The following is a 27,565-nucleotide window of genomic DNA, read 5'->3' as shown; positions in this document are numbered from 1 at the left end:
GAGCAGGCAGGGGACAGATGCAGCATCCCAGGTATGATTCCCCCATTTTTTCCCCTCATACTTCTCTTTTAATTAATTCTCTGCAATAAAGTGAAAAAAAATCTTTCTGGCATCAGGACAGTCTGGAGGGAGCCTGCGTGACGTAAGCTCCCTCATAAAATAAGAATTTAACCTTTGCCTGGAGTTTCAGCTTTAAAGCATAGTTCCACCCAAAAGTGGAAGCTCCGCTTATCCCAGTCAGTAAATGGTTCGTCTCAACCCTGTAACCCATCTGTTAAGCACTTGCCGACCGACACACGCCTATTTACGTCGACAGAATGCCATGTGCAGGCAGATTGGCTTACAGGTATTACCATTTAAATCTTGTGCCTCGCAAGTGCGGCCGCAGGTCCCGGGAACTCAACTCAATGTTCCTGGGAGTTCCTTGATTGCGGTCGGCAAGAGCAGAACAAGGCATTCCCCTATTCTGCCTAGTGACACCGTCACTGATGACCATTCCCCGTAATCGGGAATGGTCATCAGTGTCATGTGTAGCCATGCCCCCTTACAGTAAGAATCACTTCCTAGGGAACACTTAACCCCTGTAGCACCACCTAGTGGTTAATCCCTCCACTGACAGTGTCATTTTTACAGTAATTAGTGGATTTTTATAGCACTGATCACTGTCAAAATGACAATGGTCCCAAAATGGTGTCAAAAGTGTCCGATGTGTCCGCCATAATGTCGCAGTCACGGTAAAAAACGCTGATCGCCGCCATAACTAGTAAAAAAATTTAAAAAATTAATAAAAATGCCATAAAACAGTCCCCTATTTTGTAGAAGCTATAACTTTTGCGCAAACCAATCAATAAACACTTATTTTATTTTACTAAAAATATGTAGAAGAATACGTAACGGCCAAAACTGCGGATTTTTCTTTTTAGATTTTTGGGGGATATTTATTATAGCAAAAAATATTGCATATTTTTCAGAATGGTCGCTCTTTTTTTGTTTATAGCGCAAAAAAATAAAATCGCAGAGGTGATCAAATACCACCAAAAGAAAGCTCTATTTGTGAAAAAAAAAAAGACGTCAATTTTGTTTGGGAGCCATTTTGCACGACCGCGCAATTCTCAGTTAAAGCGACGCAGTGCCGAATCGCAAAAAGTGGCCTGGTCTTTAACCACCAAAATGGTCCGAGGCTTAAAGCGGGGGTTCACCCTTAGAGGGCACTTTTCCCCCTTAGATTCCTGCTCGTTATTACTAGGGGAATCGGCTATTTATTTTAAAATATGTGCAGTACTTACCCGTTTACGAGACGCATCCTCTCCGTCGCTTCCGGGTATGGGCTTCGGGAATGGGCGTTCCTTCTTGATTGACAGGTTTCCGAGAGGCTTCCGACGGTCGCATCCATCGCGTCACGATTTTCCGAAAGAAGCCGAACGTCGGTGCGCAGGCGCAGTATAGAGCCGCACCGACGTTCGGCTTCTTTCGGCTACGAGTGACGCGATGGATGCGACCGTCGGAAGCCTCTCGGAAGAATGTCAATCAAGAAGGAACGCCCGCTCCCGAAGACCCATACCCGGAAGCGACGGAAGAAGATGCAGCTCGAAAACGGGTAAGTACTGCACATATTTTAATATAAATAGCCGATTACCCTAGACCGAACGAGCAGGAAGCTAAGGGGAGATTTTTTTTTTTTTTTTAAATGGGTGAACTCCCGCTTTAAGTGGTCAATATAGAAAAAACAAAGACGTTCCCCCCACCCACCCCTCCCTTTTTTGAACAGAGTAGTAAGGGTTATAACCCAAGTTTTTATTTTCGCCATCTGTGTCCCTGTGGGGAGATTTCCCTTTCACTTACTGTGAGTGAGGAAATCGCTTAAAGCGGGAGTTCACCCTAAAAACGATTTTCTAACATGACATCCAGCTCACTCTCTACATTCACAGTATGCCGTTTGTTTTTTTGCTGTACATCCCTCGTACAGCTATTTTCTTCCCCGGCTTCCAGGTCGGGACTCCCGCGGGAGTGGGCGTTCCTATCCAGCAGGTGATTGACGTGATGACAAAAACGACCTCCCCCCGTCACATAAGGAGCGTCATGATTTGCCGAACGTCGGTGCGCAGGCGCCGTATAGCCCCGACTCGCCATTCGGCTTCTTTCGGCAAATCGTGACGCTCCTTATGAGACGGGGTGAGGTAGTTTTTGTCATTACGTCAATCACCTGCTGGATAGGAACGCCCACTCCCACGGGAGTCCCGACCCGGAAGCCAGGGAAGAAAATAGCTGTACGAGGTATGTACAGCAAAAACAAAAAAAACAAACGGCATACTGTGAATGTAGAGAGTGAGCTGGATGTCATGTTAGAAAATCGTTTTTAGGGTGAACCCCCGCTTTAAGGTTATATATTTTGTTTCTTTCAATGATAAACAAGATGAATAGAGGGTGTGAATCTCTCCAACGGAGGGCACAGACAGCAAAAAAATAAAAAAACTGGCAAGTGTTCCAATTCCTCTTCGCTCTATCAAATAAAAACAAAAAGTATTTGCCTTTAGTTATACTTTAACCACTTCAGCTTTCGAAAGATTTACCCCCCTTCATGAACAGGCCATATTTTGTGATACAGCACTGCGTTAATTTGACTTGACAAGCTTTCTTTTTGTGGTATTTGTTCACCTATGCGGTTTTTATTTTTGTGTGTTATAAACAAAACAAAAAAAAGCGCCAAATTTGAAAAAAAAAAAAAAAAAAAAATTCAATATTTACTACTTTATGCTATACAAAATACCCAATAATAATAATAATAATAAAAAAAATCTTCATAAACCAATGTGTATTCTGCAACACGTTTTTGGCAAAAAATCCCAATAAGCGTATATTGATTGGTTTTCACAAAAGTTATAGCGTCTACAGACTATGGGATTTTTTTTTTGCTCCCGATATGTCCAATCACATTGGGAGCTGGTAGCGCACGTGCAAACCCGAAAGTTTAAAAGACATACAGGTACGCGATTCTGCCTGTAGGAGCCGCCACCCCTTAGTACATGTATGAGGGGCGTTGGCAAGTGGTTAAAGTGGAACTTTAGGTACTAAATAAAAATGGGTGAACATGCAAGATTTTTAATGCAGAAGAGACATGCTTTGTCACTCCTGCATTAAAATTACCTACCTACTCGCCCCAGTGCAGCGAGTTGCGCACGCACAGCTCACTGTAGGAACTCAGCAATGTTGAAAACTTCGTCCAGCCAATGAAAGTATTCGGCATTTGATACCCAGAAGCCGGTCACTGACATCTTTGGGTGTCCGGCTTCTGGGTAACAAAGATTTCAGTGGTGGGCAGGGAGCTCCAGGATGTAGCATCACTATGGCCAAGATGAGTATCGTTCATCATCAAGCTGACCATGCATGGCCCAATTTTCCACGCCACGCCACCAAGGTGGCTATTGTATTTTAACTGCAGGGACACATCTGCTGTTAGATTACACAGATTAGTGCTGCAGCCGATTGGCCAGTTTCAATCCATCAATAGCCAACTTTATTGGTTGGATAACCAGGTAAAATCATGGAAAAAAGGCACTACCTTCATGGGGTTTGCATGTTCTCCCTGTGCGGGTTTCCTCTGGGTACACCGGTTTCCTCTCACACTCAAAAAGACATACTGATAGGTTAACCCCATTACACAACAGTACACACATGTGGCTGGTGGGCCTTAATGCCAACCGGCCGCATATACACAGCCCTGTGTAAACAACTTTGCTGAGAGCGCGCTCCCTGCACAGTAGCTGGAAGAGGATCAGTAAGCTCCCGGTGCATACTTGTGATCAAGAGCTTTGCGATCATATGACCGTTGTGACAGCCAATCACAGCAATCACGTTACCCAAATGCCCCCCTCCGCCTCTCGGCTTTTAGAACTCTTAAAAAGCTGTAAGGAAGTTGCCAGGAAGGGGTTGAAGTATGGCTTAAGCTTTCTCGGCCCTACTTCTCCTATAGATAACAGTAGGGCAGTTCGTTCTGCACTCCTGTAACCCCATCTCAGCCAACTTCCGGCTGACATAACCGGTTTGGGCTCTGGATCGATCCTGACTTTACACAGATGCCTGGACTAGCAACTGGCTCAACCTCTCAAGCGAGCTGCTGGGAGACTTAGCCAGCTGCTCCAGTGAGTGCTGGAAGGGCAAAGCAGAGAGGGGTGACCGACAGTCATGGCCCTTTGCTCAGAGCAAAGTAGAGAACTGAGCGATCAGCAGAATTTGGTCGCTCAGTTCTCAGTCTTAGAACCAGCGGGGACAGATGCAGCATCCACCTAGGCCAGCGTTTCTCAACTCCAGTTCTCAAGGCGCCCCAACAGGTCATGTTTTCAGGATTTTCCTCAGATGAAACAGCTGTGGTAATTACTAAGGTGGTGAAACTGATCAAATCACCTGTGCAAAATAATGGAAAGCATGAAAACATGACCTGTTGGGGCGCGAGTTGAGAAACACTGACCTAGGCAAGTATACATTTTTTATTTGTTTTTAAATAAACCTATACTTTTCTTAATTGATGCCTGTCTAGTTTAGCCCATGTATGTATGCGAGTAAGGCAGGCCATACACGGTGCAGATAACTTCAATCTGTGGTTGCAGGAAAGCAAAGAAATTGGAGAATGGCTGCTCCAGGAGGAAACCTTAATGAAAAATCAACCGTAGCAGGCATCACAGGTGCAGGCAATGCATTCAGCAAGACAGGAACAAAGGATGTTTCTGGACAGCCGCACTCTGAACAATGGTTGCTTTATTGAAATAGGAACAGCACTACAAGTCACAGCAAGCAAAACAAAAACCTGGAAAACTACGCATTTCGCACTGAACCTATGACTAAGCACTAGATACAGTGTGCGAAACGCGTCAGTTTAAGGTTTTTCCTTTGCTTGCTGTGACTTGTAGTGCTGTTCCTATTTCAATAAAGGCAACAATTGTTCCGAGTGCCGCTGTCCAGAAACATCCTTTGTTTCCGGTCACAGCAAAGAAATTCACAGGATTCCCCCCCCCCCCCCCCCAATCAACACAAACAGTGATGAGAGGAAAATCAGCGATCGCCTTCTCCAGACAGGGGAAGCTACCCCCACCGGGAGAAGACAGTCATAATTGCTAGTGGCAATAGGAGTCACTAGCGATAATCGCAAGAGAATCCAGCAGGCCGGTTGTGCCCAAGTTAATTGATCAAAAAAGTTACAGCGTCTACAAAACTATGAGATTTTTTTATTTTTTACTAGTAATGGTGGCGATCTGCGACTAATAGCGGGACTGCGAAATGGCGGCAGACAAATCAGACAGTAAGTGACACTTTTTGGGGGGGGACCAGTAACACCAATATAGTGATCAGTGCTAAAAAAAAAAAAAAAAAAAACGTGCACTGTCACTGTACTAAACACTGGCAGGGAAGAAGTTAAAGGGGAGGTTCACCCTATAAAAAATTTCTAACACTACATCCAGCCCAGTTCTGCATATAAAATGACACTGACCTTTTTTTTGCCGTAGATGGCGTTTAGCCTTAGAATTCACCGCGGCTTCCGGGTAGGGAGTCCCGCGGGAGTGGGCGTTCCTATTGACATGCCAATTGATTGACATGCTAAACGACGGCGCACACAGCGCGTCACGACTTCCCGAAGGAAGCTCGGGTCGGCTCGGCTCTATTCGGCGCCTGCGCACCGGCGCCGAATAGAGCCGACCTTCTTTCGGGAAGTCGTGGCGCGCTGTCGTTTAGCATGTCAATCAACTGGCATGTCAATAGGAACGCCCACTCCCGCGGGATTCCCTACCCGGAAGCCGCGGTGAATTCTAAGGCTAAACGCTATCTACGGCAAAAACAAAAAAAGGTCAGTGTCATTTTATATGCAGAACTGGGCTGGATGTAGTGTTAGAAATTTTTTATAGGGTGAACCTCCACTTTAACATTGGGAGCGATCAAAGGGTTAAATGTGTCCCTAAGGTGTGCTTTCGAAGTGTGTGCACGCGTGTTCACCAGCCAAGATTGGAACAGTGTATGACCAGCCTTAGGGACCTTAGATTGTAAGCTCCTTGAGCGCAGGGACCGATGTGAACGTATAACACACGTAAAGCGCTGCGTAAATTGTCAGCGCTATAGAAATACCTGTAATAAAGAAAACAAATGCAGCCATCACATCTAAGAATTGATAAGCCGCAATATAATAAAAGGTTTGCTTAATTTAAGTATAAATTAGAAACACAAACCGCAAAAACACTGAATGTGGCAAGTGTGATCGCTGGCAATGTGAGCAGAAAGTTTGTGCGATGGACAAAGCCCCCCCCCCCCGGGCAGGGAAAAGTGCAGCTTTGTGGAACAATGGAGGAGGTTGCGGGGCTCTGCTCCATTTGCTGATGAAGTGTGATGGTGTGATTCATCCACATTACAGAAAGTATTCAATCATAAAATGGTGAAGATGAGAGGGGGGGGGGGAGCGATTGCTCCATCCAGGTCCATGTTTACACACAATGCACAGCCAGCATCCTGAACACGGCTGGATGAGTAGAAGTTTTCCCATGTTGGTGGTGGGTGAGGAGGAATGGTGGGTGAGGAGGAATGGTGGGTGAGGAGGAATGGGGACAATACAGGAAGAGGCTGGATGGAGGAGCACAGCTCTACTCTAATTAATGAGTGTGATTCGGATTAATAACAAGGAGGCCATTTCATGGGAGGCTGGGCCTGTCTCCTCACACCGGATCCTTCCCCTCACCCCTCCGGTACACCACTCTCCCATACATCACCCCCACAACTTGATAGAGAGTCTAGGCTGAGGGACCCCCGGACCCCCCCTGACTCAGGCCGGACCCCGCACAGCCGCCGCCCGGACTGTCCTGTACTCACCTGGGCCGGAGCTGAGGGCAGAGGAGAGGCTCGGAGCGGGCCTGTTCTCACATGGTGTTCCCCGGCCTGGCCTGAGTAGGACGAGGCCGCGGCTCCGGTGCTCTTAGGCTGAGCGAGCGTGTGAGTGAACGAGCCAGGCAGGAAGTACGGAGGAGGCCGCCGGGTCCTAAAGGCAGCACCGCGCCGCCTAACTTCTCCCCCGCTGTCCCACACACGGCGTCCGCTGCTGGAGACGGACGAGGTGCGCTGCAGAGGGTTCCTATGGAGACCAATCAGAATTCCTCTTCAATAGGATCTAAAAAATCAAATATCACACCTGATTGGTCGTTGTTGGTCACAACTCCGCTTCTGTGCCCGGTTTGTTTTCATTTGTAATGCAGAAGGCTCTCTGTGGTGGTAGCGTGCGATATTACTGAAGAGAGAGGGGGGGACATAGGAATACATAGAGGAGTGTGTGTCATAGAATGTGATGAAGTGCTTCATCCTGCAGGAAGGGGCTATATTTTGCCGCCCCCCCAAAAAAAATATACCACCACCTGCCACTGGGTACTTATATAGCGCCATCAGTTTATGTAGCACTTCACCTACGGTGCCTTGAAAAAGTATTCATACCCCTTGACATTTCCCACATTTTGTCACGTAAATGTATTTTATCATTTTGTCACGTAAATGTATTTTATCATTTTGTCACGTAAATGTATTTTATGTGATAGACCAGGGGTCTCCAAACTTTCTAAGCAAAGGGCCACTTTACTGTTCATGAGGGGAGCCAGACTGTGGCTATCGGGAGTAGAAAAAGGTCCCAGCATCAGTTGGAGTAAGCCATGCCCCATCTTCAGTGTCAGCGAGAGGAATTGTAACCCATCACTTGTGTCATTTCTGAGGAATTATGCCCCAAAAACGTTGGTGTCTTTGGTAGGAATTGTGCCCCATTGTTGATGTCATTGGGAGGAATTTGGCCTTATCATTGTTAATGTCATTGGGAGGAATTGTGTCCCATCCAGGGGCGGACTGACCACTCGTGCACTCGGGCACTGCCCGAGGGCCCCTTGCCACTAGGGGGCCCCATCAGGATTGCCAGCCTCAGTAAAACCAAGGACAGTATGTAAAAATCTGTGTTTTTAAAAAAATCTTAAGATTATAGCTTCCCTGCCTCTATAGTACCTATTCTGTGTGTATGTATACTATGTGTGTGTATTGTGTATACTGTTTGTGTGTGTGTGTATACTGTGTGGCCCCATAATCTATTGCCTGGGGGCCCTATAATCTCCTATTGCCCGGGGGCCCCATGAGTTGTCAGTCCGCCCCTGGTCCCATCTCTCCTGTCTTTGGTAGGAATTGGGCCCCATTGTTGATGTCATTGGGAGGAATTGTGTCCCATCTTTCCTGTCTTATTCCCCGCGGACAGGATACGCGGTGACGATGACGCGGCGACGTACGCGACCCCGGAAGTTCAATGCTTCCACGCATGCGTCGAATCACTTTGACGCATGCGAGGGATTTCGGCCAAGCGCACATGTCCGATGAGTCATACTGACCATCGGACATGTCCGACGGACATGGTTCCAGCGGACATGTTTCTTAGCATGCTAAGAAACATTTGTCCGCTGGAAACCTGTCCGGTCGGCCGGAAAATTGTCCGGTCGGCCCTACACACGACCGAACATGTCGGCGGAAACTGATCTGCGGACCAGTTTCAGCAGACATGTTCGGTCGTGTGTACGAGGCCTAACATTCATGTACGGGTGATACTCGAAAAATGAAAAATTGTGCAAAAGTTCATTTATTTCACTAATGCAACTTAGAAGGTGAAACTAATATATGAGATAGACTCATTACATGCAAATCAAGATAGTTCAAGCCGTGAGTTGTCATTATTGTGATGATTATGGCTTACAGCTCATGAAAACCCCAAATCCACAATCTCAGAAAATTAGAATATTACATGAAATCAAAACAAGGCTTGTACATAGAACAATATCGGACCTCTGAAAAGTAGAAGCATGCATATGTACTCAGTATTTGGTTTGGGCCCCTTTTGCAGCAATTACTGCCTCAATGCAGTGTGGCATGGAAGCTATCAGCCTGTGGCACTGCTGAGGTGTTATGGAAGACCAGGAAGCTTCAATAGCGGCCTTCAGCTCTTCTGCATTGTTCGGTCTCATGTCTCTCATCTTTCCCTTGGCAATGCCCCAGAGATACTCTATGGGGTTCAGGTCAGGCGAGTTTGCTGGCCAATCAAGCACAGTAATCCCACGGTCATTGAACCAGGTTTTGGTGCTTTGGGCAGTGTGGGCAGGTGCCAAGTCCTGCTGGAAAATGAAGTCGGCATCCCCATAGAGCTTGTCTGCGGAAGGAAGCATGAAGTGCTCCAAAATCTCCTGGTAGATGGCTGCGTTGACCCTGGACTTAAAGCGGAGGTTAACCCTAAAACAATTATATAACATTACATCCAGCATACTTCCGACATGTACAGTATGCTAGTATTTTTTTTTCTCCGCCGTACATACCATTTTATTATTATTTTCCCCCGGCTTCCGGGTTCTGATTCCCGCGGGACTGGGAGTTCCTATTCAGAGGTTAGATGATTGACGTCTGGTGAAAAACTTCCCCTGGCGCATAAGGCGCACCACCAGTTTTCCGTAACTAGCTGACCTGCGAGTCGGCTCTATACGGCGCCTGTGCCTGCCGTGTAGAGCTGACTGCGCAGGTGCCATATAGAGCTGACTCGCAGATCGGCTAGTTACGGAAAAAAGCCGGGGGAAAATAACAATAAAACGGTATGTACGGCGAAAAAAAAATACCAGCATACTGTACATGTCGGGAGTATGCTGGATGTAATATTATATAATTGTTTTAGGGTGAACCTCCACTTTAATGAAGCACAGTGGACCAACACCAGCAGATGACATGGCTCCCAAAATCACCACAGACTGTGGAAACTTCACACTGGACTTCAAGCATCTTGCAGTGTGTGCCTCTCCATTCTTCCTCCATACTCCGGCTCCTTGGTTTCCAAATGAGATGCAAAATTTGCTCTCATCAGAAAAGAAGACTTGGGACCACTGAGCAACAGACCAGGTCTGTTTTTCTTTAGCCCAGGTAAGACTAGGGTGACCACATTTCCAAACTACCATCCAGGGACACCCTCCCTTCCCAAAAATAAGCTTGTGCTGTAATGAATCGCAACACAGTGATTGGACACAAGAGGCAGGATTTATGATTTCTCCAATCACAAGCAGTGGGTGGGATTGTGCTCCTCCAGGCATTCCCGGCCAAGACAAGTACTGTCAGCGAGTAAAGTGGTGATGTGGTGGCCTTTTTTGGGGCATCAGATTGGCCCGGGGGTGACGGCTGTGTCGGTTTCATTCCGGGACACTGTATTGTCCTAGAATGAATGTGCAAAATGCGGGACTGTCCCGGGCAATCCGGGACACGTGGTCACCCTAGGTAAGACGCTTCTGACATTGTTTGTTGTTCAGGAGTGGCTTGACAAGAGGAATACGACATTTGAAGCCCCTTTTCAGGATCCGTCTGTGTGTGGTGGCTCTTTGCACTGACTCCAGCCTTAGTCTAATGGCCTTTTCCTGACAATCCTCTCCAGGCTGCGGTCATCCCTGCTGCTTGTGCACCTTTTTCTTCCACACTTTCCCCTTCCACATAGCTTTCTATTAATGTGCTTTGATACAGCACTTTGGGAACAATTACAATTGGGAGCAATTACCTTTTGAGGCTTTCCCTCCTTATGGAGGCTGGCAATGATGGTTTTCTGCACAACTGCCAGGTCAGCAGTCTTTCCCATGATTGTGATTCCTACTGAAACCGACTGAGAGACCATTTAAAAGCTCAAGAACCCTTTGCAGGTGTTATGGCTTAATTAGCTGCTTAGAGCGGGACACTTTGGGGCAAATCCACAAAAGAGATACTCCGGCGTAAGCCGTCGTATCTCTGGTTCTAACTTTGGAACTGATCCTCAGAAGCAGTTTTCCTAAGTTAGGCAGAAGATCCGACATCTGTAAGGGACTTACACTGCCGGATCTTAGGATGCAGTACCGCATCCGCCACTGGGGGCATTTCGAGTCGAAATGCCTCTGTTAGTATGCAAATTAGCACTTAGGGCGATCCTCAAAGCTTTTGTGCCTAGTTTTTTCGCCGTAAGTGTTAGTTTGCCTGGTGTAAAACTAGGGCTGCTTTTACAAAGTGTAAAGTTAGTCACACCTTGTAAAGGCCCATTCAAGCGACGGCATTTGGTATGCATTCCCGAGGGAGAACTCCACGGCAATTTGTAAATTCCAAACCGGCATGGGTTCCCCCCCAGGAGCATACCAGGCCCTTAGGTCTGTTATGGGTTGTAAGGAGACCCCCCCTCCGCCGAAAAATTGACGTAGGGGGTCCCCCTACAATCCATACCAGACCCGTATCCAAAGCACGCTACCCGGCCAGCCAGGAAGGGAGTGGGGACGAGCGAGCGCCCCCCCCCCCCTCCTGAGCCGTGCCAGGCCGCATGCCCTCAACATGGGGGGGTTGGGTGCTCTGGGGCAGGGGGGCGCACTGCGGGCCCCCCCACCTCAGAGCACCCTGTCCCCATGTTGATGAGGACAGGACCTCTTCCCGACAACCCTTGCCATTGGTTGTCGGGGTCTGCGGGCGGAGGCTTATCGGAATCTGGGAGTCCCCTTTAATAAGGGGGCCCCCAGATACCGGCCCCCCACCCTAAGTGAATGGATATGGGGTACATCGTACCCCTATCCATTCACCTGTAGGCAAAAAGTAAAAGTTAATAAACACACAACACAAGTCTTTTTAAAATATTTTATTATTCTGCTCCGGACGCCCCCCCTGTCTTCGTTATTAGCTCAATTACCAGGGGGGGCTTCTTCTTCCACCCTCCGGGGGTCTTCTCCGCTCTCCGGGGGGGGTTTCTGCTTCCGCTCTCCGGGGGGGGCTTCTCCGGACTCCGGGGGGCTTCTTCCATCTTCTCCCCTCTTCCGCTCTTGACTCGGCGAACCCCGGTTCTTCTGCAGCTCTCCGGTGCCTTCTTCTTCAGCGCTGGCTGCCTGCTATGTTTGTGTGTTAGCTCGATTTCAAACAGGCAGCCGGCGCGGTCTTCTGTGACGCCAGGGTCTTCTGGTCTTCTGTTCTTCCGATGTTGCCTCGTCGCCTGTTGTCGCTGTAATGATGGAAGCGCGCCTTGCATCACATTTATATAGGCATCACCGTCCCATCATGCTCCGGCAGGTACCCACGTGGTGGGTGCACGTGGGTAGGCACCCACCACGTGGGTACCTACCGGAGCATGATGGGACGGTGATGCCTATATAAATGTGATGCAAGGCGCGCTTCCATCATTACAGCGACAACAGGCGACGAGGCAACATCGGAAGAGGGGAGAAGAACAGAAGAGAAGATGACGCCACAGAAGACCGCGCCGGCTGCCTGTTAGAAATCGAGCTAACACACAAACATAGCAGGCAGCCAGCGCTGAAGAAGAAGGCACCGGAGAGCTGCAGAAGAACCGGGGTTCGCCGAGTCAAGAGCGGAAGAGGGGAGAAGATGGAAGAAGCCCCCCGGAGTCCGGAGAAGACCCCCGGAGAGCGGAGAAGACCCCCGGAGAGCGGAGAAGACCCCCGGAGAGTGGAAGAAGAAGCCCCCCCTGGTAAAAGAGCTAATAACGAAGACAGGGGGGGCCTCCGGAGCAGAATAATAAACTATTTTAAAAAGCCTTGTGTTGTGTGTTTATTAACTTTTACTTTTTGCCTACAGGTGAATGGATAGGGGTACGATGTACCCCATATCCATTCACTTAGGGTGGGGGGCCGGTATCTGGGGGCCCCCTTATTAAAGGGGACTCCCAGATTCCGATAAGCCTCCGCCCGCAGACCCCGACAACCAATGGCAAGGGTTGTCGGGAAGAGGTCCTGTCCTCATCAACATGGGGACAGGGTGCTCTGAGGTGGGGGGGCCCGCAGTGCGCCCCCCTGCCCCAGAGCACCCAACCCCCCCATGTTGAGGGCATGCGGCCTGGCACGGCTCAGGAGGGGGGGGGCGCTCGCTCGTCCCCACTCCCTTCCTGGCTGGCCGGGTAGCGTGCTTTGGATACGGGTCTGGTATGGATTGTAGGGGGACCCCCTACGTCAATTTTTCGGCGGAGGGGGGGGTCTCCTTACAACCCATAACAGACCTAAGGGCCTGGTATGCTCCTGGGGGGGGAACCCATGCCGTTTTTTTCATTGAAAATTGGCATGGAGTTCTCCCTCAGGAATGCATGCCGAGCGACGCTGTCATTTTTTTTTATAATTTGTTTTCCCGGCGCGTCTTTTTTTCACCCGTCGCAACTTTAGTGTCCCGTCGCAATCCACAAAGCCGCCCGGCGTCAATTATGTTCGCGCGATGCACGTCGGGAAAATGACGTCACACGCATGCGCAGTACGGCCGGCGCGGGAGCGCGCCTCATTTAAATTGTAAACGCCCCCCGGAGAGGAGGAACGCCTTACGACGGCGGCACTTAACTTACACGACTTGAAATTTTTACGTAAGTGCTTTGAGGATCAGGCACTTAGGTAAAAACTTTAAGTCAGTGTAACTTAACTGCAGAAAGTTAAGTTACGCCGCCTGGCTGAGGATTTGGCCCTTTGAGCCTAGAATATTGCACCTTTTCACAATATTCAAGATTGTGGTTTTGCGGTTTTCATGAGCTGTAAGCCATAATCATCACAATTATGACAAATCACGGCTTGAACTATCTTGCTTTGCATGTAATGAGTCTATCTCATATATTAGTTTCACCTTCTAAGTTGCATTAGTGAAATAAATGAACTTTTGCACGATATTCAAATTTTTCGAGTATCACCTGAACATCCGCTGACACCCGATCTCGTACGCCTCTGCAATTATCCAATTCTGTAGACGGAATAGGGGAGAGCGGAGAGAAGACAGGGCGGTCCCTGCACAGTGTGCAGTGACCGCCCTGTTATCCGCCGTCTCAGCGGGGATCAACGTAGCGATCCCCGCTGAGCATACGGAGCATACGGAGGCAGATCATTACTGATCCGCCCCGTGTGAAAGGGGCCTAATGTCCACATCTCCCCCGTAATGTCCACATCTCCCCAGTAATGTCCACATCTCCCCCGTAATGTCCACATCTCCCCCGTAATGTCCACATCTCCCCCGTAATGTCCACATCTCCCAGAATAGAAAGCACACTCACAGGCAGCAGACGATGACGTCAGCGCGCCGCTAATAGGCCGCCGCTGGGTGTACCAAGATGGGCGCGGCTCCGGAGCTAGGCCGAAGCCGCGGGCTTTCCTATGGGCGAGACCGCGGAGCTCAATCCGCGGATCTCATACTCGATCAAAATTATTTTGATCGATCAAAGAAATTATCGATTAATCGAGGAATTAATCGTTAATTTCCGCAGCCCTAAAAAAATATATGTTTGGTTTGCATTTTAATGAGTGAAATAAGTATTTAAACCCCTATCAATCAGCAAGATTTCTGGATCCCAGGTGTCTTCTTACAGGTAATGAGTTTAGATTAGGAGCCCTCTCTTAGGCTCTATTCACACTAATGTGTTTTTTGATGCATTTTGCAGAAATGCAGGGAATTTTTTTAACATGGGTTCCTATGGAACATGTTCACATCAATGCATTTTTGAGCCTCTGTGTTTTTAAAAAGGGTCATGGACTTTTTTCCTGCAAAATGCAGCGTTTTGCATGTAATAGACTTCAATGGACCTGCATCCAAGACGCAAGTACCGCGTTTTTACAGGGATTTGTCTGTCGGACGTGCATGCTGGAAAACCAACATACAACCGCCTCTCGATCAGCGCTCTCAGACGGCAGAGAGTGCTGATGAGAGTGTTCTGGTGGGGGGCATCCCCCTGTCAGAACACAACAGCTCAGCGGGGGAAATTGCTGAACTAACCTTGCATGGTTAGTATAGCAGCTCCAGGCTCAGACCGGAGCTGGCAGTTATTTTTCGGTCAACCCTTGGGGTTGAACGAAAAAAGAAAAAATAGTGTGCAACCGGCCTAAGAGAGTATTATAACCCCATCAGACTTATTGTCAGGAGTGGGCTGGGGTTTGTTAAATCATGAGAGTTTTTTTAGCAATCATAGACATCTTGTGGTACATATCAGTGGGCGGATAGGTGCCCTATCAAGCAAACCTGTAATTTTGCCGCTGGTAAAAGAGCTGGAAGAGGACAGCGGAGGTGCCCGGCAGAAGGGAGAAAGAACCGGAGAGCAGGAGAAGAGAGCAGAGAAGTCGGAAGACCCTGGAAGTCAAAAAAAGACCCCTGAAGTCCGAAGAAGACCCCCCTGATATTGGAAGAAGGGAGAAGACCGGGCCCCGCTAGTAAAAGAGCCTGGAAGAAGATAGCGGAGGTACCCGGCAGAAGGGAGAAGTCGGAAAAAAAAAACGAAGTCGGAAGAAGACCCCGGAGCTGCCTAATAAACTACTTTAAAAACCTGTCTAGTGTTTTTATTCTTGACACTTTTTACCCCCAGGTGAATGGATAGGGGTATTCACATAGGGTGGGGGCCCCCTTATTAAAGGGGGCTCCTAGATTCGTTGGGGTGGGGGCCACAGGGCGCCCCCCTGCCCCAAAGCACCCACCCCCCCATGTTGAGGGCATGCCACCTGGCACGGTTCAGGAGGGGGTGCTCGCTCTCCCCCACCCCCTTTCCTGACCGGCCGGGCTGCGTGCTTGGATAAGGTTCTGGTATGGATTTTGGGGGGGACCCTCACACCATTTTTTCAGCGTAGGGGGTTCCCCTTGAAATCCATACCAGACCTTAGGGCCTGGCATGCCCTTGGAGGGGGAACCTATGCCGGTTTTGTTATTTAAAATTTGGCATGGAGTTCCCCTGTGGGAGGGCGGTGTTTACCTTAGAACAGTATCACACTGGGGCGACTTCCTATAAAGTTGCCTCACTGTGAACGGGGATCCGACTTGGAGGTGACTTCCATTAAAATCAATGGGTACAAGTCGCCTACAAGTCGGATTGAAGTAGTACAGGAACCTTTTTTCAAGTGGGAGCGACTGCAGTAGTGTGCATTAAGACGGCTCCATTCACTTACATTGATTTCTTCATGCAGCGCGACTTGAGGTGACTAGGGGCAACCTGAAGTCGGATCCCAGGTCACCCCTGTGTGAACTGGCTCTTAGTGTTGTTTTTGATAGTTAAATGTAGTTGCCATACTGTAGCCAGTGTGGCTGTGATTCTTGGTTGAGTTAAAAGCATAGTTTAGCTCCCCGTACTTAGTGAGCTATAATCACTTTGTAAGTCCTGGTTTGTGTGCTCTGCTGCTGCTAGTCTGCTGGATAGCTCCCTCTGTATCCAGGCAACTTGAGAAGTTTCTGGATGATATGTGTGGAGCTATCTATATTCATACAGCCCCGGCCGATCCTAGAGAGTCAGGCTCTGAAGGCAGGCTGGGCGACTGTATTGTTTTTAAAGCACAGAGCTCTGGGTCTTGTCCCAGAGTGGAAGAGTCCAGCCTAAGGGGGGCATGCTTCCCTCTCAGGCACAGGTTGCCATGTGGAGACCTCAGGTAGACGACCTGAGGGAAGAATGCAGAAACCTGGGTGCTTAGAAGACTGATGGAATCTGTCTGCCACAGGTCTGCCTGGTAACACTGGAGGGCATTACTTGGAAGATTGGAAGGAGCATTCATGTGTCTTTGGGCCTTGTGAGTACAGACATTGTTGGATCTTGGGGACCTTGTGCTCTAGCTACCTCTCTGGTGCCTAGTTATAGTCAGCTGTGAATCTATTAAAGGGGACACCGGCACTAGCTCTGTCTAGATATTTGTCCACTAAAGAAAAGGGACTTTGCCTTATTGTTCTACTACTACTTAAGCAGACAGGAAGATTGGATTCTCAGTTGTACATAGTTCTCATCTTGGAGTATCCCACCACTTTCCTCCTTACTATCCAAGTTGTCCAAAAACAACATCCCCTAGAGTGGTTTATGGAGAAAGAGTAAATGACCCTGTTTTGTGCCTGGCTGGAGGGCTAAAGTTTTGAAGGTCTGGACAAGTTCTGCGGCTCCTACAGGAGTAGTACTACATATGTACAATTATCCCTTTTTCTTTCTTGTCTGTTGAGGAATTTAGATACTGTCAGAAGGTCCAAAAGCAGTCCAATTGAGCATTATATAACACAACAACAACTGCTAACAGGCCCAAAGAAATGCTCTGGGGACTTATTGCAGCCCAGGAGTTGCCTGAAGGACCAATGCCTGAATCTGAAACCGGAAGTGGAACCCCCCCCTACAAGATATGGGAATCTGCCAACATGACCAAATAGAGGGCACAGAGAATAAACCTGATGCTCATGACCAGGACAGAGAATTTCATACCCAGAAGGTAATGACTCTTCGTTGAAGCACGGCTCCCCAAAGTCAACCTTAGAAAAGGCAAATCTGGATAGCTACATTGTACTGTATAGGGACCAGATCAAAAAGTGTAGTGAGGAATCTTGATTGAAGTCAATGGAAGAAAATTCCAAGAAAAAGTGGGACAATGAGCGCTTACGAGAGGAACTGCAGAACAGCAGCATGAAGATTTGCTTGTCCTTTGCAGGAAGAGAAGTTGAAAGCATGAAGTGGGAAGGAGGGAGAGCCTAAACCCACAGATTGTAGCCCATGAAATTACATTCTGAACCCAAACACTGGCCTCCAAGAAAAGGATTTTACACTAAGTACAAAAATCATATTTTTTCAGGTTGTTGGAAAATCTTTAGGCATCACAACTAATCCCGAAAAAGAAAAGGCATCAAAGAAGTTAGGTACACATTTGCCATCTGTCAGATGAGCTGCATGAGAAACAGCAGAAGCTCTCGGGCCTTCAGGGAATAGGCCGATTCCTGCTTGCCTGTTGTTCTTACAGACACATCTATCTGTCTATGGCTAGCCTACCTGTTATGGTGATTACTGTGACTGTGGCTTTTGGAAGGGACTGCAGGCTAGCCTCTTGTCTACTGAATATGGGCCCTGGCATTTGAGGGGATTTATTCTTTGTGATATGTGTGCCTAGGGAACCCGTGCTGTAGTTTCACTTTGGATTCAGGTCCATGTCTCCCCGAAACACACAGACTCAGACCTTCCAAACCAGCATTGACTACTTCAACCCTAAAAACTTTATGTGTTTACTGTGACGTGTCCTTATCCCATTGTGTGCCTCCTAAGTGTGCATTAACATTTTGAATTGAGTTAATTGCATCACCTGTTGTTTCTGTCTGTCTGCTAATCCTCTTTGAGGTGTGATTAGTTTTGTTTCTACTTTACCTCGTTACCTAACCATTGTGGGATGTTTATGTATTTATGTTAATGTGTAATATACAGTATGTTATTATTGTTCATGTGGTGACTGCTCCTATTTGTGAAATGTATAAAAACCTGTGTTTATCTTTAATAAAGTTAGTCCTATTTTACTCCACGTTGGTTCTGTCTAATGCTTAAAATTACTATATTCTGGTTCCAAAGTGGAGGTAAAGATAATGGCCTTCTTGAGTATACAATTTACAGTGCAGCATATGGATTGCGAGAGTGCAGTGATCCCACTTTATTTAAAGCGGTTGTAAACCCGCATATACAATTTTTCTTTTTTTTACACCTGCAAGGCAAAAGCCATAATGAGCTAGTATGCACCGCATACTAGCTCATTATGAAATACTTGCCTCGTAACGAGGAGAAGAGAACGTACCTGGTCCAAGCCGAGCAAGATGTCATCTTGACTCGGCGTGTCTTCTGGGTATCGCCGCTCCAGCGCTGTGATTGGCTGGAGCGGCGATGTCGTCACTCCCGCGCATGCGTGCGGGAGATTTCATTCCGACAAGGGCGGTGGCCGGCCCTTTAGCCGAGGATCCCCCCTGCGCATGCGCCGCTGCATTCAGCGGCGCATTGCGAGGGGAATATCTACTAAACCGTACAGGTTTAGGAGATATTCTTTATACCTACAGGTAAGCCTTATTATAGGCTTACCTGTAGGTAAAAGTCAAAAAGTGGGGTTTACAACCACTTTAATACAAAGGTATATATGTTGAGTGGAGCTGCTTTTTAGGGCACTTATCTTTCTCTGCACCTTCTCTCCTTCCCCAGCACTTTCAGTAGATTATGCTGACCTACAACTCCACTCCTCTGCATACCTCCCTGCAGTCCCGGATTGTGCAGCACTGTCCTGCATTTTTATCATAGTCCTGGAGTGTACAGAGGGTTTGTGCTGCACAATCTCTGCTCCTGCTACAGTGTGCCTGCAGCTCATTAAAGTGACAATAACAATCCTTATTTTCCAAAATAATAAATACACATCCACTACTTAATGGCCCTATAATCTCTTTTTTCATTAAAAACTTTTCTTACTTTTCGTCCTCCTTATAACATCCTCTGTGAGCTCCTGAACCTCTCCTTTTCCCATCATTCTGTTTCTATGGAACTAACAGTGCACATTGGTTGCAGATATGTGCATTGCTCAACGCACACTACAAATCCTTAGTTCATCTCTGGAGTGTAGGAAAGAGAGGGTGGCAACAGTCCTGCAGTAGGACGATGGAGAATAAACGTAGTCACCCTCTAACAGGCAATCAAATTACATTAACAAAAAAAGGATATAGAGAAGGCTAATGCCGCATACACATGACCGTTTTTCGGGTTCTAAAAAATTAAGTTTTTAAGGGTCTAGAAAAAACAATGTTTTTTTCAACTTGATCATTAAAACGGCCTTGCCTACACACAATCGTGAAAAAAAATGCTCTAGCAAAGCGCGGTGATGTACAACACGTACAACAGCACTATAAAGGGGAAGTTCCATGCGGATGGCGCCACCCTTGGGGCTGCTTTTGCTGATTGCGTGTGAGTAAAAGACAATTCAAGCTTTTCAGTCTCTAATGCCGCGTACACGCGATCATTTTTCAGCATGTCCAAAAAACGACATTTTCCCAACTTCATCATTAAAACGACGTTGCCTATACACCATCGTTTTTAAAAAATGATCTAGCAAAGCGCGGTGACGTACAACACGTACGATGGCACTATAAAGGGGAAGTTCCATTCGCCTTTGGGCTGCTTTAGCTGATTCCGTGTTAGTAAAAGACGATTCACGCTTTTCTGTCTGTTACAGCGTGATGAATGTGCTAACTCCATTATGAACGCTAGTTTTACCAGAACGAGCACTCCCGTCTCATAACTTGCTTCTGAGCATGCGCGGGTTTTTTACGTCGTTTTAGCCAACACACGATCATTTTTTACAACCCGAAAAACGACATCGTTTACAACGACGTTAAAAATCCAGCATGTTCGAATTTTTTTTGTCGTTTTTCAGAACCTGAAAAATGATGTGTAGCCCACACACGGTCATTTTAAATGAAGTTTTTGAAAAACTACGTTTTTTTAATGCCGAAAAATGATCGTGTGTACGCGGCATTACAGCATGATGAATGTGCTTACTCCATTACGAACGCTAGTTTTACCAGAACGAGCGCTCCCATCTCATTATTTGATTCTGAGCATTCGCCCACACACGATCATTGCTCTGGAGCCCACACACAATCGATTTTAATGACATAAAAATTTTTTTTATTTTTTTAGAACCCGAAAAAACGGTCGTGTGTACGCGGCATAAGAGCAAGTAGAAAGTACAATTTTGAGTTAACAATACATACTTAAGTGGATTTTTTATTTAAAGCCAGTATTAAAAACAGAAAACAAAGTTTAGTGTCACTGTAAATTACTGTGAGATTTGCATATGAATGAACTGTTCTATGATTTGCATATAACTGAGCTAGTAGTGGGATTTATATATGAATGAGCTGCTGTGGCTGATGGGGAGGGAGGATGTCTATACTGACCGGGTGGTCTGTTCTGAAAAGGGGTTGGGCTGAAAGGTTGGTCTGTACTCACTGGGGGGAGGGTTGTGCTGAGAGGGGAATCTGTACTGATGGGGGTTTAGGGCTGTGGGGGGGAAATGTACTGAGTGGGGAAATGTGTCTGTTGAAGTTTATATTGGGGGGGGATATGGAGTTCGGTGGGATTTGTATTGAAAGGAGGGTGTACCTTTTGGTTGTATTCTGCATATTAATAGCCTGTGTGTCATGTACTTCTGACCTCTGCACTCTATGCAATAACCACTCCCAACCCCTGCACTCTGTGTGTCACACGCACCTGATTCACTATTTTGACTTCTACACGTTCGTGAGCCCTGCTCTGTGTGTTATACACCCCTGAGCCCTACATTTTGTGTGGTATGTAATCCTGAGCCATGAACTCTGTGCGTTATGTACTTCTGATCCCTGGCCTGTGTGTTATGCACTGCTGACACCTGCACCCTATATGTTACACACTCCTGAGCCCTGCATTCTGTATGTTTTGCACTCCTGGCCCCTGCACCCTATGCGTTACTCACTCCTGGCCCCTGTACAATATCTTCAGCCCATGGGCAGCCACAGCAGGCATTGCAGTACTCAGCAGAAAGCTATTTTTCAAATTATGTTTTCTAAATGCTTTACACCAAATGTGTTTGCAGTGTAATTGGTGTTTATTACTGGATTCTCTTCAAGAGCTGTTGGATTGCCACACTTTAAACAGACTGTATAGACTGAAAGCTGTGGCTAGCTAAACAAATACATAAATAATTGTATTAATGAAAAACACTTTTGTGGCTTAGTTTCTGTCCTTATTATGATTAATCTACAATTTCTAGGTAGGGTTTTTTATCTAAGCTACTGCAGGAATATCTTTAAACCAAATCCAAATGGCCATGTCCCAGTTTATCTAGCAACATTTTCACTACGCCTGTGGCCTACCATCTTTATTTAGCATGTGTGCAAAATCTTCAGAATCATTTAAAGCAGTACCCATATGAGAGGTTGACACACAAATTGTAAACTGAAGTGAAAGTAGGTGGTAGCGTGCATGCACAAGTACTACTACTACTACTACTACTACTACTCGCCCCCCTCACCATCAACACCACCTTTTAACATACATTAGCATCAATGAAATTAATACAGGAAACACATAAATATTCCTACAGTAACTTGCCTGACTTGACTTGCTGTGACCACCATATCCAGAAAGCCTGGCATTTTATAAACCTACATCAATGGTGACTAGCTTATTCTTCTTCATAGTTTTCTGGGTAGGCTCACTGATAACTTCTGACTCAGCCATGCAAGATCTCCATAAACAGTACATTTTATCTTTTTTTTTCTCTCAAGATCTCACAGCTTCACTACAAGTTCTGCCTGGAAGGCACTGGTTGGACTTGTTTTTTTCTGTGGGTTGAACTGGTTGGACTTTTTTAAGACCAAACTATGAAACAAAATGAATCTTGATTAAACAGATAACTGGCAGATGTGGGATCAGCTAGCAGAGGTACATGCACCATGTATTTTTTTATGGTAATATGTGAAATGAGCACAGTTCTAGCAACACAGACTCTCACTGATCCTAAAGCAGCGTTTTCACAAACCAAATACTATTCTACTGGTTTGGTTTAGAGCAGATCATTTGCATACTACCACCCTTCTTAGCTTTAAAATGTGAAAAAAAAGTATTAAAAAAAACAAAAACTGAACTCCAGGCAGTTATAAAATGACCACATTATATTGGTATGTATTTATGATACAGTGGGTACAGTCAGAAAATAACCCCCCCCCTTACCTTTAAAATAATCACATCAATCAGGTGTAGCTTATCACCTTCTCAATGGCAAACAAAGCCATTTGACTTCCAATTGTGATCAGCTGTAGTCATTTTAATTAAAGAGCTTTCCTGGAGCATTTCAGTCCCTGGGATTGCAACTGAAGCAATTAATCAACTATGGGTGGCAAGGCACTTTGAAAAGATCTCTGGGATAAAGTTGTGGACAGGCATAAGTCAGAAAATGGACACAGTTTTTTTTCAAAGGCTTTATCAATGCCTAGAAGCAAAGTGAAGTCTTTTATTAAGAAGTGAAGAGTATTTGGTACAACAGAGTCCCTCCCTGAATCAGGATGTTGCTCCAAACTGGATAAAAGAGCCAGGTGGAAACTGGTCAGAGGGGCTACCAAGAGGCCTACAGCAACTCTAAAGCAGTTGTAGGAATTTATTACAGAGTGGTCATCGTGTGCATGTGATAACATTATCACAAATGTGTATGGGAATGTTGCAAAAAAAAAAAGTCACTACTCAAGAAAGGCAACATGCAGTCATGACTGAGCTTTGCCAGAACGCACCTTGACAATTCTGAGGCCTCATTGAAAAAAGTGTTATGATCAGATGAGACTAAATGGAATTATTTGGCCTCAACACCAAACGATATGTCTGTCGACGATCCAATACAGCTCACCATCCAAATAACACCATTCCTACAGTAAAGCATGGAGGTGGTAATATCCTGTTATGGGGGTTTCCCTGTAGTACGGACTGGAGCATTTGTCAGCAAAGACCGCAAAATGGATGGGTCAAAATACTGTACATTTCTTCTAAAAATCTGCTGCCCTCTGCCAGAAAGTTCTCAATGTGAAGAAGGTTTACCTTCCAACACGACAATGCCCCAAAGCACACATTAAAAATGCCTACACAGTGGTTAACCACTAGCCGACCGCGCACCGTCATTATACGGCGGCAGGTCGGCTCTCCTGGGCGAGAGCCCGTAGCTATACGTCCTATCGTATAGCCGCCACTAGGGGGCGCGTGCGCGCCGCCGGAGGCGCGCGCGCGCGCTCCCCGCTCGCCCCCGACTCCCGTGCGTGTGCCCGGCGGGCGCGATCGCCGCCGGGCACACGCGATCGCTCGGTACAGAGCGGGGAACGGGAGCTGTGTGTGTAAACACACAGCTCTCGTTCCTGTCAGCAGGGGAAATGCTGATCCTCTGTTCATACAATGTATGAACAGAAAATCAGTGTTTCCCCTAGTGAGGCCACCCCCCCCCCCACAGTAAGAACACACCCAGGCATACTTAACCCCTTCCCCGCCCCCTAGTGTTAACCCCTTCACTGCCAGTGGCATTTTTATAGTAATCTAATGCATTTTTATAGCACTGATCGCTATAAAAATGCCAATGGTCCCAAAAATGTGTCAAAAATGTCCGAAGTGTCCGCCATAATGTCGCAATACCGAAAAAAAAATCGCTGATCGCCGCCATTACTAGTAAAAAAAATATTAATAAAAATGCCATAAAAATACCCCCTATTTTGTAAACGCTATAACTTTTGCGCAAACCAATCAATAAACGCTTATTGCGATTTTTTTTACGAAAAATATGTAGAAGAATACGTATCGGCCTAAACTGAGGAAAAAAAATGTTTTTTTATATATTTTTGGGGGATATTTATTACAGCAAAAAGTAAAAAATATTCATTTTTTTCAAAATTGTCGCTCTATTTTTGTTTATAGCGCAAAAAATAAAAAACGCAGAGGTGATCAAATACCACCAAAAGAAAGCTCTATTTGTGGGAAAAAAAGGACGCCAATTTTGTTTGGGAGCCACGTCGCACGACCGCGCAATTGTCTGTTAAAGCGACGCAGTCCCGAATCGCAAAAAGTACTCTGGTCTTTGGGCAGCAATATGGTCCGGGGGGTAAGTGGTTAAAGAAGAAAAAGGTATTGCATTGCCTAATCAGAGCCCAGACTTAAACCCAATTGAAAATATGTGGAATAAAGACTGCAGTCCACAAAAGGCCACCATCAAATTTAACTGAACTTGAGCAATTCTGCAAAGAAGAGTGGGAAAATATTGCAAAGTCTAGATGTGCAAACCTAGTAGAGACATATCCCAACAGACTAAAGGCTGTAATTAAAGCAAAAGGTGGTCCAACAAAATACTGACATTAGAGGAGGATGATCCTTTTTCTAACTCAGTGACTCTGTTTTGGAATTTTTTAATTGAAATTTTCTGACATGTTCATGTTATATCTTCTTTCATTTGGATATTACAGCTGGATAAATCTAAAACTGTGTCTGTCTTCATTTCAGGCTGCAAAGCAACATAATTTGATTATTTTCTATACCCACTGTAATTAAATGCATTTTCAAATGTAACTAGTATAAAGGTCCCGATTTGTCCTGCTATCATCCTTCTCAGACTTCTGCACAGCAGCCCTCAGACTGATAGAGGAAGGAGAAACACTTCTTCCAAACAACCAGGTTCTGTTGCAGTGCCATGTCCTGACAGGGAGCATGCTAACAGGAGGAAAAACTCCATAAACAAAGTGATGACTCACTGCTGAGCATCTGCTGTTTTCATGGACCAATTAGTTGGCTGTGGGTGTTTTCTTGACCATGAAGTGCTGCTGCAGTGGGTGTCTAGGAGCTGGCTATGTTCCTTGGGTGCCTATATAAAAAAAACTAGCTGCACAGATATACAACAAATCTGTAGCTAAAAGAGTTACTATATAAGAGTTAAAGCGGTTGTAAACCGCATACTGGCTGATTATGAAATACTTACCTCGGAACGAGGTGAAGAACACTTACCTGGTCCACGCAGAGCGAGATGTCATCTTGCTCCGGCGTGTCTTCCGGGTATCGCCGCTCCAGCGCTGTGATTGGCTGGAGCGGCGATGACGTCACTCCCGCCCATGCGTGCGGGAGATTTAAATTCGGCAAGGTCCGGCGGCTGCCGGTCCTTTCGCCGTGGATTCCCCCCTGCGCATGCGCCGCTGCAATCAGCGGCGCATTGCGAGGGGAATATCTCCTAAACCGTACAGGTTTAGGAGATATTCTTTATACCTACAGGTAAGCCTTATTATAGGCTTACCTGTAGGTAAAAGTGAAAAAAGTGGGTTTACAACCACTTTAAATTGTGTATTTTACTATTTTCCTGGATTAAAGCTTCAATGTGGTTGTAAACCCTTCCATATACCCAGTGAAGTGACAGAGTTGAAACAAATCCTCCCACATAAGTTTTGTCTGTTTATCCGCAGTGTTCTCTTCTCTACATCCCTTCAAAGCCCAGAATTTAAAAAGGTTATCTAAGCTGTCAGGAAACAGGGAGTGGAGAGGTGAAATTACACTCTGCAAAGCTCAGTAAGGAGAGCTCTGAGAACTGATTGGAGGAAGGGACCCTCCACACAGACACAAAGCTGGGGCTGTTGATCAGCTGGAGGTCCCTCCCTTATCAACTTTTTTCTCTTGGTATCAGGAAAACTTGTCAGAAATGATTCATGCTGATCAGTAGTGTATTTAGGTTTTGTGCTGCCCTAGGCCTGACTAATTTAAATATGACCCACCCCCTCATCAAGGCCACACCCCTTGCTGTTTAAGACCCACCCTGAAAATGTTGAGTGGGGACACTAGTTTTGGCTACTCTGCCCAGTCCACCCCATAAGACTGGCGCTACACTAACAGTGTAGCGCAAGCCGACGAGGCTTCTTTCCATGCTGCCCCCCGGCAAAGTGCTGCCCTAGGCCTGGGCCTTGTTTGCCTAGGCCAGGATACAGCGTTGATGCTGATAGCAGAGGAACAAAGCAACTGACAGAAATGACACTTAGTGCTCTTAAAAGAGACAAGTACACACTATGAAAAGATGTGTTTTGTTGATATTTCATGCCTGAGGTTTGCAACCACTTTAAAGCGGATGTGCCACGGGAACAAAATATTAAAAGTCAGCAGCTACAAATACTGCAGCTGCTGACTTTTAATATTAGGACACTTACCTGTCCTGGAGTCCAGCGCCGATCGCAGCAGAGCACGAGCGATCGCTCGTCACTCTGCTGCTCCCCCCGCCATCCACGCTGAGGGAACCAGGAAGTGAAGCGCTGCGGCTTCACTGCCCGGTTCCCTACGGCGCATGCGCGAGTCGCGCTGCGCCCGCCGATTGGCTCACACGCTGTGTGCTGGGAGCCGAGTGTTCCCAGCACACAACGGGCGACAGACGGGATGTGACGGAATGCCCGTCTTTCGCCCGTATCGTGTGGCCGGAAGTGGGTGCAAATACCTGTCTTTAGACAGGTGTCTGCACCCCCCTCCCCCCTGAAAGGTGTCAAAAGTGACACCGGAGGGGGGGAGGGTTCCGATCAGCGGGACTCCACTTTAGGGTGGAGGACCGCTTTAAGTTTTATTTTTAAATGTAAAAAGGTTCTGTCATTACAAAATGCTAAAATACTTTTAATTAGACTGGAGTTATTCTTTAACTACTTCAGTCCCGGGCCATAGTAAAAATACGGCCTACAGGTGGCTCTATAAATCCGGGAGGCCGTTTTTTTTACGGCCTCGGGTCTTCCGGCCACTGGGGGGTGCGCGCGCGCCCGGCGCGTCACCGAGATGCCGATGCGTGTGCCTGGCGGCCGCGATGTCCGTTAGGTACCCGCAATCGGCAGTTTTAGAGCAGGGACGTGGAGCTCTGTGTGTAAACACAGAGCTCCACGTCCTGTCAGGGAGAGGAAACTGATGCTGTGTCCCTTGTACATAGGGACACAGCATCGGTCACCACCCCCAGTCAGTTCCCTCCCCCCACAGTAAGAATCACTCCCAGGATACACATTTAACCCCTTCCTCGCCCCCTAGTGTTAACCACTTCCCTGCCAGTCACATTTATACAGTAATCAGTGCATTTTTATAGCACTGTTCGCTATATAAATGTGAATGGTCCCAAAAATGTGTCAAAAGTGTCCGATGTGTCCGCCATAATATAGCAGTGCTGACAAAATTTGCAGATCGCAGTATTACTAGTAAACAAAAAAATAAAAAAGTCAGAATTTATTTTGTAGCCACTATAACTTTTGTGCAAACCAATCACTA

General features: G+C 46.7%; 1 protein-coding gene across 3 annotated transcripts in view; it reads right to left on the bottom strand.

The window, feature by feature from the left end:
- Positions 1-27,565, bottom strand: part of BAZ2A (bromodomain adjacent to zinc finger domain 2A) — a 168,272-nt gene that overhangs the window by 107,611 nt on the left and 33,096 nt on the right. Inside the window, exon 1 of one of the 3 annotated variants that reach the window (XM_040341033.1) lies at positions 7,163-7,311. The exons of 1 other annotated variant lie outside the window; for it this stretch is intronic. The gene's annotated coding sequence lies outside the window, so the exon portion shown is untranslated. Of the gene's footprint in view, positions 1-6,846; positions 7,119-7,162; positions 7,312-27,565 lie in introns of those variants that run through there. One more of the 3 variants, XM_040341032.1, reaches the window with a different exon arrangement.

This window comes from Rana temporaria, chromosome 2, assembly GCF_905171775.1.
Source record: "Rana temporaria chromosome 2, aRanTem1.1, whole genome shotgun sequence".
NCBI classification, from domain to species: Eukaryota; Metazoa; Chordata; class Amphibia; order Anura; family Ranidae; genus Rana; species Rana temporaria.
This window is presented reverse-complemented; position numbering and strand designations above follow the sequence as displayed.